This window comes from Idiotropiscis lumnitzeri, chromosome 2, assembly GCF_059441095.1.
Source record: "Idiotropiscis lumnitzeri isolate Australia: NSW breed Sydney's pygmy pipehorse chromosome 2, RoL_Ilum_1.0, whole genome shotgun sequence".
In the NCBI taxonomy this organism is placed as follows: Eukaryota; Metazoa; Chordata; class Actinopteri; order Syngnathiformes; family Syngnathidae; genus Idiotropiscis; species Idiotropiscis lumnitzeri.
Window position 1 is genome coordinate 24,835,325 of NC_142392.1, and position 13,149 is coordinate 24,848,473.

General features: G+C 42.6%; 1 protein-coding gene and 1 pseudogene across 1 annotated transcript in view; one reads left to right on the top strand and one right to left on the bottom strand.

Annotated features, from left to right (window-relative positions):
* The window catches only part of LOC148342055 (uncharacterized), a 458,829-nt gene that overhangs the window by 395,614 nt on the left and 50,066 nt on the right, over nt 1-13,149 (top strand). The gene's annotated exons all lie outside the window — the stretch shown is intronic.
* The window catches only part of LOC148342074 (uncharacterized), a 30,169-nt pseudogene continuing 24,272 nt past the window's right edge, over nt 7,253-13,149 (bottom strand).

Sequence of the window (13,149 nt, forward strand, 5' to 3'; positions counted from 1 at the left end):
ATTTTCAAAGCTCTTTTATTGACACAAGGCCAATGTGATCAGTGCATTGTGTCTGAGTGATGATGATTTTTTTGTGTTTACATCAAACATTTAAATGAAATTAATTGCCTTTGCCTGGAACAACATTTGTTAACGTTATGCTTTTCGGTTGTCTTTTAAATCGTACCTAATGGAAAAGGTGTGAGAAGAAACTGTGCTTATGAAATCGGTATCTTCCACAATCATCAATAAAAACACTTGTTCCACTTGCTCAACTGGCCTTCATTACGCTGTGTGAAAAGGTGAAAAACAGAACTCGAAGTTGAACTCTAAAAAGAACCAGACAGAGAAACGCAAATCGGCTCAGTTTCTCTCAAAGGTTTTGGTATGTCAGGAGTAGGCAACTTGATGGCGACTGGAGTCAGCGTTTGTCACCACGGACAAGATGATTCGCATCACGCAGTTCGTTGCTGCTGCTGTCTTAATTGAACCCCGGAGGTTACCTGCCAGCATCCCTGAATTTCACCGGCGGATATTCAGCTATCCCACGTCTGACCCCAGATTGTTGTGGAATTTTCAGCAGTAAGGGAAGATCAATGAGATAGTCTGGAAAATAAATTGTCTTTTGGGTCAGTCTGCAGAGTAATCTCAGTGGGAGAAGTGCGTGGGAAGATACTGATGCACACAGGAAGATGAAGATTTATTTGACAGTAACTGTGTAATCTTAAAACAAAAAGATATTTTTTCTGCGTTGAGCCTACTTATCAGTCAAGTTCGTGTTGTTTTGGCTTCACAAAGAATCCTCTCGTACAAGAAGCTAAAGGCACTTTCTTCAAAAGCAAGTGGCCACAATAAATAACAAAAACCCTACTTGCAAAATAATTGTCCATAATATTAAGATTGAACAAAATAGTGACACAAATATTGAAAAAATAAATTTAGTCACGATTAAACATTGAATACTAAATTATTACTAAAACAGTTCAATGAATCTTTAAATAAATAATGAATCACCGTAGTTTAATGAATACTGAAACGAATAATGACATTTTTAAGTTAGTTAAGTTATAAACACTGAAATCATTTTTTAAGACTCTAACATTTAGAGAATAAAACAGTGATGTATTTTAATTTAAAATTCGCAACCACGTCGCTGGCGAAAAACCCTGTAAAAAGGCAAATATGTTGACATAAAGTTTCACTTTATCATGTCAACTGTTAATAATAGAGAAATACATTTGGAATACTATCCAACCAACAACATGGTGTCAGATGTATAAATAAAACCAGCAACAAAAGTAAAATTCAATACATCTCTCAAGTTCATATTTGGGAACTAAAATGTTTGTTCATGTGCATCTTAGGTTTTTCTCTATGTTTAGAAGAAGATAACAATGATTTGCATAGCAAATGGCGACATCTGTCGGTGAGTTGGTGACAGTGCTCCACACAGCCAGCAGCCAATCATATCACAGCGGGGTGTGGCCTGTTCTTCCTCTTTAGTGCCGAACAGACTGCCATTTTCTCTTTCATTCGTCTCGTCGCACAAAGAGAAGCTCACGAGTTATCGCCAAGCAAAGACCAAGTGCGGATTTGTTGAGATTGGCGTTTGAAAATGTGAGAAAGAACGACACCCAAGTTCAAAGAGGAACTTTGTGGAATAAAAGAAGAGAACGAGCAACATCTTCCACTGCTGGACGAAGTTTGCAACCAGCCTCGTGTTGTGCTACACAAAGCAGGTTTGTACACGTCTTACTCTCATTTGCTTTGTAAAGAACGTCTTTCTATCGTTAAAAATATGCGTCACAACATCAAGTTGTTTGGGGAAATGCGTTCAAGGTTATTGCCGTTTTATTTTTAAATATTGCCTTTTACTTGCCGGTTTGCTGAACATTTGTTTATGCCACATGAAATCAGTGCAGAAAATAAATGCCAAAGAAAAAACAATAGTGGGGGGTAAACTCCGTGTTTTTTCCCTAGTATAAAATTTGAACTGATTATTTAACATTTTACATATTCCGGTTTTTAAATGGTGTGAAAGAAATTAAGTTTGTCATCTCATCATGTTTCAAAACCATGCTGACAGATGTAGTGTATTTTTATATCCACTGTTGGAGTTGAGCCACCGAGAAAATGAGAAACATTTAGTAAATGAATCTTCAAAGCCAAACTTACTCCAATGTGTGTTCGTTTTTTGTACTCAAGAAGAAAAGGGCCAAATAAAGACTCAACAACAGCTGATTAGGGTTGCGATATTTTAGTTTCTTCGATTTCTGGAGTTCAGGAAATAGTATCTGGGCGGCTTTTTCTTAATCTGACGAGAAACTGACGAGTACAATCGAAAAATGGCGCGCTGATCTCAGCCCAGCCTGACATTTTATAGGAGGTTTCCTATGTCAAGGGTCATGTAGGTTGAATCGGTCGTCCTTGCTCCTTCCCCCGCCCGGCCCACGTTCCAGGTCCAAGGCTGACCCTCTCAGGCAGGTGGCAGTCTCTCCGTCTCTCCTGCTCACATTCCCCTGTAATCTTGTCAGTGTGCAGATTGTGTGGTGTATGTTTTCCCAGATCAAATTATGTTTTTGGTGTTCTTGATAGTGTCCCTGTGATGTCCTCCCCTGCCCAACTTGATATGTTTGAATCTTCGATGGCCTATGTGGAGAATGTGTTTAGTCGTATTTGTCCATGAAGTGCTATCTGGTTTGTCATCAGTTTGACCTGAGCAGACTGAATCTGTTTCTTCTGAATGAGAGTGTGGGTCATGAAAATACGATGTGTGCAATTTTGAGGTCTTACATTGAAACTAAGTCATATAAATTTAGCATATGAATGCATCAGTAAACGCCTTGACTACAATCCCATTCAATATTATCTATGCACTGCACTTCTACTTTCATTTGATAAATGCTTTTTGTTCAATCAATGTTGAACATATTCAGTAAATATGAACCTGCTAAATTAAATAATTGACCTTCGGTCCTGTAAGTGTTTAAAATAATGCCAGCAATCGTAATACAATCCTTCAATATTCATGTCCGGTGTGGCCATTAGAAGGGAAGGCTGGAGAAAGGGTACACCTTTCCCTTTTTTTCTTTTTGGGGAGACTTCTTTTGACATCAGCATTTGACGAGAAGAAAATCTCTTTCTAACCAAAATGACTGTGTCAGAGAATCTTTTTCCATCACCAATTCTGCCATGCTCGGCGACCTGTCCGGAAGGGAAGCTGAGCCGGCATCAACAACAAAATATACCACATTTCTGGCGTCACAAACACCATTCTTGCTCCATTGAGGGTCTCAGGGTGCTGGGGCGCAGGCGTTCAACAGCCGACCGGCTGAACCTTCGGTGAGATGCTTTTACTCACAATGGGTGTTGTGCGTCTGTGTCCAAGCGGTCGGGGCTTTTGGGGTCGTTAAAGAGAGCTTGTGCGTGTGGGTCTGCTGGCTGATTGGTCATGGAAAATGTCCCTGTGTTAGTTTCAATTATTGTTTAAACAAGAGGCCTCTATAATGATTGATTAAGACATAAAAAGATGTCAAAGTACCGCACTACAAAAGAACATTAGAAAAAGTATAAAAAAAATAAATTTAAAAAATGATGATAGGAACTAAGTAAATGGGGACTAGTGCGGGAGAAATGTGCAGAAGATAAAGAAAAGAAAGGTCTAGTGGTTAAAGAGATGAGAAATAAGAAGTTTAAAACTATAGCTATAGACAACATAGTCGTGAATAAGCTCAGTTTGAGCACAGACCCTGGCCAGGGTGTAAATTTTAGCAAAATGATGATCTGAAAATAGAAATAATGAAGAGAAGCGCGCTTCCACGTATCGTATTGGGCACTTTGTGGCATGGAACACAGTAAGGATCGAGGCGTACCGTTGTGTGGAGGGCCCGACGGTTTCGCTGGTACGTAGCAAGAGTAATGCATTAAGTCTGGGCCGGTTCGACTCCGCTGTTCAGATACGTACCCTTTGATTACTCGTGTTCTGGTAAAGGCCACACAAAATCAAAAACCTGGCTACCATCTACTGTGGGACCAGGAAGTCAGGCAGCCCCCACGCAGGAGATAAATGGTTATAGTTATCAACCAGTGCCAGTCCCTCCTTTGTAGAAAGAATTGCCCCTTCTAAAACCCAAATGTTATTGCATTAATATTCCGTTTTATCAGTTCAACTAACGCATGTGCGTCCTAGTGTGCATTGAAAGATGCAGCATAAAAAATGTTTAAAAATTTGGATAATAACTAAAGCAAAATTAGAATGAGAAAGATAATTGGCTACATAATCATTGGGGTGAAATTAATCTTAATTGCAAAAGGGGGTAATTTAAATTGAGAAATCTAAAATCATAAAAGGATGAATGCATGTTCCATGGAATCTGATTTGTCAACACGGAAAAACCCTGAGTGATGAAAACGTGAACTTATGGTTAAGGAACAGGTCTCTTTGACGGCAAAAGTCTGACTATGGTAAACAATTGATAATTAGACCTCAATGAAGTGATTGTGCAGTTGAAAAAGTTCATATCTTGACTGTGAAAAGCTAAAGTGAGAAACTAGGATTAACTATTTGGCAAACACTAGAACGTATTCAGTCTCGAGGAAGACTGAATGCAGTAAAATTGCAATAAGAAGAACAACAAACCAGCCCAGAGTGTTACAATGTCCTGGAAACAAAAGTTTGGGATTGCCCCTGACGGTGAAATTCCTCTCTGAACTCCTCCTTTGTGCCCCCGGCAGCAACTCATGAAACAGGGAAACTGATAAGAGATACAATTTTGTTGAAACAGAACATGAAAGGTTAAAGGTTATGTAAAACGAAAAAAAAATAATAATGTTCCATACTTCAGTTTGGCGACGGATGTACTACGGTAATTCAATTAATGGAACGACATTTTGAGAAGGAAATGACAGGGATATGATGAATTATCATGTTGTGATGGATTAAATTAGATTATGAATTAAATTACAAATTTTTAGTCTGCGGATATTCCACTTCAAAGAATACTGACTCATTGGTTGTGGAAAACGGGGTTATATTAGTTCAGTGGTTCTCAATTATTTCCTGTCACGCCCCCCCTACCAAGAAGAAAATACATTTGCGCCCCCCCACCACAATTTTTTTTACATTTCGTACTCATGTACATGTTCTTTGTATATTAATGTTGGATTGTCAATAAAATATCCCTGAACAAAGATAAATTGATTAAAATATATATCATTTTGAGAACGACTATTGTGAGGATCTCGAAACTCAGCACTCTGTGGTGCGAATATTGATGGGATGATAAATATTTACTTTACGTTTTTGTTTAGTTTTTTTTAACTTTATTAACATGAACAAACCAGTTATTAATACATAGATAAGATAGAAAAGACGAAAAGAGCCAGGGGGATTTCAAACAAAAATTCTATATAAATAACATAAAGCAACAGTTTTAATATGTTGACTATACATTTTTTTTTATTTTTATAATCCGTTTGACGTCAAACCGCTTCGTTTTGATGACGTCAGCCATTTCCGTGTTCCAGCCTGAGAGCGTCTGCTAAATTGCTCACGTAGCCATCGTCTTATTTTGTTTGGATACGTAATGGTTGCAATACAACATTTCTGTTCATAGCTGCTGGCTCTCCGCCCAAACGCAGTTCAAGTCAGATTTCTTTTCAAAGTCGAGCGTCCATCGAGCAATTCATTTTAGCAATTAGCGCGCTTAGCGCCTCCTTGCTCGCTCAGCTGCGGCGCAAGATAGCTTGGCGCGGGGCATTTAAGGAGCGGCGAAAGAAATCACTTCCGGGTCAACGAGCGACGGGGCGACGCTTTTTGTTTTTGTTAATCAGTACTGCGTGACAGGTGTTGGAATTTATCTTTATATCAATGTTAGAATTTAACTTTAACCCAATGTAAACTCAAATTAGTAATCTGACTCCAATTTGCGACCTTACCCAACTCTCACTCATCCAACAATATGCGCGCTCGTTCTGCAATAGAAAGGTATCAGGAAGCCGGCATTTTCACACACGAAGTGGATTTATTCCCAATACAGATTTTCTACATGGCCCCTGGGTCTCGAGTCCCTCTCAATACAACTCTACACCTCTCTTGCCACCAGCGAATGTGTTCTACCTCCGAGTTGCCCAGTCCTGATTCATACTATACAACATGCAAAATGGCACAGACAAAGGCATCCTGGCATGATTCTATTGGCTATGTGTATTGCAGTTAACTTTAGCTCGCTCTCATTGGTCTTTCTCCTCCCGCCGAATCCCGTGGCTCCTCCTGCGTGCGATTCCCCGATGGCCGCTCCTTCCCGGAGTCATCTCGTCTCGCTCAGCGCCTTCTGCTTCTAAAACATTCCATTCTTGCACAACCCCCGCAACCAGTTTCGCGCCACCAGTCACACTCTCAGCATTTTACAATATCACATTTTCATACATTGGATGCACCAACATCTAATGAACTATGTTAAGCTCAAACTCTTATATTCCTTTAATAGTCAAAAGTATGAAATCCTTTAAGTGTAACTGAAGTTTAGACCATGCTAATGACCAGACACTCAGAGGAATGCAGGAAGATTAGATCACAGCTGCACCACAGGAGGTGTGAACGAGACCCCTCTGAAACAATGGACTTCCATGCCAGGATCACAAAAGTGGCTCCGAGCAGTCTAACCTTTGTTCAGTTTTAAATTGACTGCCATTTACATTATCCTTTAATGGGCAACATGTTTTTTTAAAAAAACAGTACTGCGTGAACTCGGGGCACAAACAGCTTTGACGAGCTCAAACTTGTTGTCTGAGATCGCCTTTTTTGGTCCCAAAACCATGCAAATCATGTTCCCCAGAGTCCCACTCGCCTCCCTCAGCATCGCACCGCGCCCCACTATTTGAGAATCACTGTATTAGTTAGTTAAAAAAGAATAGCTAAATTATAGTTGACATGTTCATGGGGATTGAATATGAATCATAAACAGAAGACAAAACCAATTGGCATTGGCATTTGTAAAATATGATGAGGGATTAAGTTTGTGAGCTCTTCTGGGAGACGGGGCGAGACGCGAATGGATTGAAGCTTCCGCCAGTGACACGTCCAATAGTGTCACCACCACACAGCTGTGCCGGGTGGCCGTCCTCGAGGGCGTGCGCCTCCCAGTTACTGACATCATGCGGAACAGTCCGTCAATGAGAAACTGCTAATCAGTATGAGTAGAACCCCCGTTTTTGCATCGATGAAAGAAAATATTGTATTGGATGGAGAAAAAGAATTGTTAGACTTGCGGGTTCACAGGGACAAGAGTGCTAATTCACCGGGAACGGAAAAAAGAATATGGGGGAAAAAATAATAATAAAAGCGGGGGGAAGCAGCTAATGCAGCAGCCGACGCATGCCGCTCCCATTGCGTCTGCTCTTTCCGTTTCCGCTGCTCCTGGGCCAGGTTCTGGTGACGCAGTGCCACAGCAGGCTTGTTGTCCGCACCTGCCGGTCAACAAGGTCACGTAACAGAAGTAGGGGTGGTTATAGACATGGGTTGTGAGTGGGACGTGCTCTTGCTGTGGGTTGTGGGGTCACTGGGTGATGAGCGGTCCAAACCGAGCCACTTCCTGAAATGTGCCATCCTGTGGTCCAGCGCCATGCCTGTCACAAAGAGCTCCACTAGCACGGGGGCGCCACCGCTACCCCCTCCTCCGACAACGCTTCTATGGCTTCCAAATGCACACTTGACGCCTCAACCCGATTGGGACCCCATTCCACGATAGGGGTGCCCGCGGAGCCTCAGCATTCAAGGACCAGCAGGTCTTGGCATTCCGGTGACGATTGATGGACAACAGTTTTTGATGGTGGAACCAGATATTCCACGCTTTGCAAGCTTGATGAGCAACAATGAACAACAATACTCTCATGCTTGTGGGCCTCTTGAGATTGGCCGAGTCACTGCCAAGGACAGAACCCGCACCTGTGAAACACTGGAATTCGAGTGGGACTGAATTTCCAGAAGGGACTGAATTTGACTGTGCACATCCGGCGGGGGAAGCATATGTTGTCCTCTGTTCCAGTAGACTGGGCAGCTCTGAGACCAAGGTCTCCATCCTCCCGCAGCTGGTACGTCCTGTTCCTGCTCTGGTCTGCGCGGTGCAGCCGCCTCCACCCATTCAAACTACCAATTGGTCCCGAATCTTCCCCAAAACAAACAAAGCGCCTTGTAAGTCGACGCGCCCATTATATGGACAACGTATCACTCGCGATCATCAACCCTTTTACTCATTGGGCTGTTCGGAGTGCATTTTAGCACACCCTGCTGGACAAAGTGTGAGTCGTCTATGCTTCAAATTGACAGTGACTATACATTATGTGACTATGTTGTTTGGGTGATGGTGTAGGAAAAAGCTGGACAAAAGGGCAGCTGTCCACAATGTTGTAGTCTGTCTTATCATTTATGTTATTGCAAGCAAGAAACGTTCCAGATTTAGACAACAGACAAAAAGCCCATATCACAACAGCACATCTTTCTAAACAGCCATGCAAATCTCTCTAAACAGCCATGTGATTTGGCTGAGTCTGAGTGGCTCCCAGAAGGCATTGCTCTAATGGCTCCCAAGAAGCCATTGCTATATTCATTTTGTGTTATTTTTATTTATTTTGGGTATATTGATGGAATGAGAGATACATATTTTGTGTTAATCTTATTTCTTTGTTTCATTGTTTGCTTGTATGCTGAGGTTTTTTTTTTGTTTTCATTTGAAACCGTGACTCTAAGGAGTGTGGTGACCAGTGAAGTGCCTCCCCTGACGTTGTCTAGTATGCCAAGACACCGATTATTGGTTAGAGTCATTGTTAATAACATTGATTCCCAAAGGTTTCATGGCATCTGTCATTGAAATGGGGCAATTCCTTATGGTGTTGAGTCGAAGTGAGATGCCATTGGCTAACGAACAGCTGAACTGTAGCTGAGCTAATAGCCGAACTGCAGCTGAGTTTAGAGCAGCCTAGCTAGCGCCTTGTAAGGCGGCGCGCCCAGTAAGTGCCTCGAAGACAGAAATAGCACCCTCAACAGGTGTTGCGCCCTTTAAGGCAGCGCGTCCTATGGCCGTGAAAATACGGTACATTGGCCGTGTCCAAATTAACAGGCTGCGACCTCCGAAGGCCAGTTCGCAGGCTGGGTCCTCGAAGCCTAAGAAGGCTCCTCCTCAAGTAGCCTTATATGGACCGCATAACCCGTGGTGAATTTGGACAGGCTCGATAGCTACGTACAAATAATTAGGCTGCGTCCTTCGATGTCCAATATGGCGGACAGAAGACGTCACTTCCGGTGCGACAAGAACGCTTACGCCGGTGTCCAAATTCACGCGGCCTCCGAGTACTAGCCTTATAATCTGTCCTCGTTTCCATGGAAACTCCATGGAAACGGGCCCTGAGTGAAGGCTACGATCATGCAACCTTCGCAGCCTTAAAAGCCTCGCTCTTCTTCTACGCCGTTCTACACTCGCAAGATGCAAACTACCGAAGCCACATGTTCCGCCTCATCGGAGTGCACTTTCAGATGTAAGTATAAGTTATTTATATGCAATATTAAAACATCACTCATGAGACATATTGGGCAGCAATGTTTGGATATTTAGCTCCAGATTAAGATAATTTTATTAGTTGCGATATCGGCCAAATATAACTAAGGTAGCTCTAAGAACTATTGCATAGGAAGTACGGCTGAAACATTTGAATTGTCTTATTTCTGCATGTTAGCATTATTTTATTTAATCTTTCCCTTATGTTTTAGGGAGCAAGGAGATGACCGCGCTGATCAAGCTGTGCGGGGAGTACGACAGCCTCTTTACAGGGGCCAAGTTCTCCGCAGCCACAGCATGGAGGTAAAAATACAATTACTATCGGGAAAAATATTTGACGGGTTATTGTCTTATTTCCATCCATTTAAACTCAAAATATCAAAAGGAAAACGCATAAGAATGGCGAGACCCACTATAGCAATTTTAGTTTCCATTCATCAGCCATTTGTGTTTGAATTAGATTTGCGCTAACACGCAGCTGTTTATCCTAGCACAGAATGTGCCCTGTATAAATTCCATGTACCCCCGACAATGTGCTCCCCAATTACTGATATTAATGAATAATATACGAATCACCCTCCACATTAACATGATAAAACGCACTGAAACGGTCATGAACTAACGTACTGAAGTACATAAATCTGCATGTTACCCATAACACCAGGATTTCTGACTAATGTTTGCATCTTTTTTACCCATTTTATCTTCCTTTATTTTTGCATGCATTTTTATTTATTTAATACAGGACCATCGTGGAAAAGCTCGAGCTGCAGGGCAAAGTGACGCCCCTGCAGGCAAAAAAAAATGGGATAATTTAAAAATGAAGTATAAAGTATGGAAGTCCACATTTCTTTTTCTTGTGTGTGAAAATGAAGATATAATTGTTTTATCTTTTTGCTTCTTTCCATATAAAGGATTGCAAAAACCCAGGGGTGAAGGGGTGGCAGGGAGGGCTACTGCCGATACTTGGCCCTGGTTCGACCTCATGGATGGAGTGCTCGGACAGAGACCGTCCATCACCCCCCCTGTCCTAATTGCCTCCATCCCTGAGGAAAGACCAGGGCCAAGTCAGGCCATCCCTGAAGAACTCCCAGGGCCAAGTCGGGCCAGGGCGACGCAAGAGGAGGAGGAGGAGGAGGAGGAGGAGGAAGAAGAAGAAGTCGTAGAAGAAGAAGAAGAAGAGCGAGGCCAACAGCCGGAGCAACGACCGAGAGGGAGAAAGCGAAGGAGAGAGGATGAAATGATCAAACTATCCAGACTCGACTTGGCAATGCGGAGACAGGAATTGGAGAGACAGAGGTTGGCAGAGGAGGGAAGGGCAACTGAGAGGAGGGAGACATTTGAAAGGTTTTTCAGTTTGATGGAAAAGATGATAGATCAAAATAAAAAATTTGTGAAATATGCTTGGTGTTCAAGACTGAAATTTAGATAACATTCATTAAAAAGTAAACAAAAACCGGGGTACTTTCAAAACAGATGAACTAGTTCGTATCCCAGTCACACCTTGAGATCAGCTTCTTCAGACAAAAGTGAAAAAGCCCAGGTTTGTGAAAGACCAAAACCTTTACAATAATATGAAGACTCCAACATGTCTGTTTTGCTTACAAACTATTAATTCATTAAAAAACTGGTGGACAAACAAGGCATAAATTAAGTACATCATAACTCACAGTAACTATTCACAGAAAATAAAAAAGCATTTCCCAGTTCATAACTGTTGCAGGATAAACCTGAGTGTGTCAGTGCTGTTTTGCCAATTCTCACCTGAGCAGGGACTCATTTGGAGCATGGATGGAACCTTTCTTCCAGGACCCATGACATGGATGGGGCACGAGCAAGAGTCCTGATCTTCCTCTCGTGACTTGAAGTGGGGCATCATACCGGTTGCAGTGTCCACTACATCATCCATTACGTGGGGGTTTGCAGGGATGTTTGGCCAATAGATGGCTGCCATGTCACGACAAAAAATGGGATAGATTTATTAACCATTCATTACATTGTATATGAATCTATTTTTCCATCTTCTCATATTTTGCCATGTTTGTGTGTCTGTGCTCTTTGATGATTCAGTTAAAGATTATTTTGTGCCAAAGGTGTGGTGCACCTCCAGGGTGCGGAAAAAGATGGCCCGGAATCTCACCTTCATCATTCCAAAGGCACGCTCAATAATAGAGCGTGCCTTGGAATGATGAATGTTGAAGCCCCGGGCCCCCACGCCCTGCACCGGCCGCTTGTAAGGAGTGATGAGGGGGAGTGGTCGCTGGAGGCACGGATACCCTTCATCTGCCAAGATGAAGTGCCCTGGAGGAGGATACAGCCCTCTTTGGCAAAGAGGGCTGTGCCGGAGGACCCTGGAGTCGTGGACTGATCCAGGCCAACCCAAGAATATGTCCAGAAAGCGACCCTGATGGTCACACACCGCTTGCATGATTATGCTGCTGAAAAGCTTGCGGTTCTTGTAGTCATGACCATCAGGGCCACTTGGAGGCTTGATTCGGACATGACAACCATCTATTGCTCCAGCAGCTCTTGCAAATGCATGGTGTCTCGCCAGCCCTGAAAATGCCTGGGTCACTGCCTGAAGGTCTCCTGCAGTGTTGGGGAAGTGGATGACTCTGTGGCGAAGAGCCACCACTTCCCCAGTGACCCGGTGGATGATTTAGTGGACAGTGGACCGCGGCATCCCAAATGCTCGTGCCACCACCCGATATGATGCCCCACTCGCCAGCCAGAAGAGAAAGACAAGGACCTCTATCTCGGCACCCCATCCATGTCGTCGGTCTTGGTCCAGGAGGTTCAGCAACACTCTGAAAGAGTCCCTGCTCAGGCGAAAGTCTGTTTGGAGATCCTCTCCATTGAAAAAACGATCCAACACTGGCACACCCAGGTTTATCCTGCAGTATGGACTTCTTGGCTGTTAATGTTTTGAATAAAAAAAACATGAACGCATTAATTATTGTACTTGTTTCGTTTGCTTGCATCATTCCTACAGTATCACCAACTTAATTTTAATAACTCTGGCCCTAAACTCTCTAGTGGTATTCTGGTGTTTTGCCATATGTAAAAGTATGTGTTTGGTTACAAACTAATCACGGGGACAATAAAGCCGTCACAAGTATCTGAATTCATAAAAACTGTTTCAGAATGTATATAATTATATCATTTCCATTCAATATTCGTTCCATTATGAAGCTAACACATGTACTACTGAGGTTGTACTAATGTTTTTAGCTCATCTGTAACCATCACGTTATAACCCTATTGACCTGTCAATGTTGGTAATAGTGTGAAAATGCTGATAGACGTTTTTGGAATTTACTTCATTCCTTCGATAAAGGACAACTCTGCGATGGGAAAGCGTGATCCTCCTCTCCTCAAGAACAAAATGGAAATAAACTAAAAAGTGAAATAAAATGAAGAAAAGTTCGGGTTCCGTCGTTTAAAATGAAATAATACAAATGTTTTGCTAAGCCGATGCCTTCGGTCTGGCGCTCGTCGCAGATTATCCATTGATTATCCAAGCCGTTCATAAATCCACCACAAATACGTATCACCTGTGTCGAACAGAGGAGCAAAGTACATGGGGGCGTAACGTAAATGTTGCGCCAAGCGGCCTTGG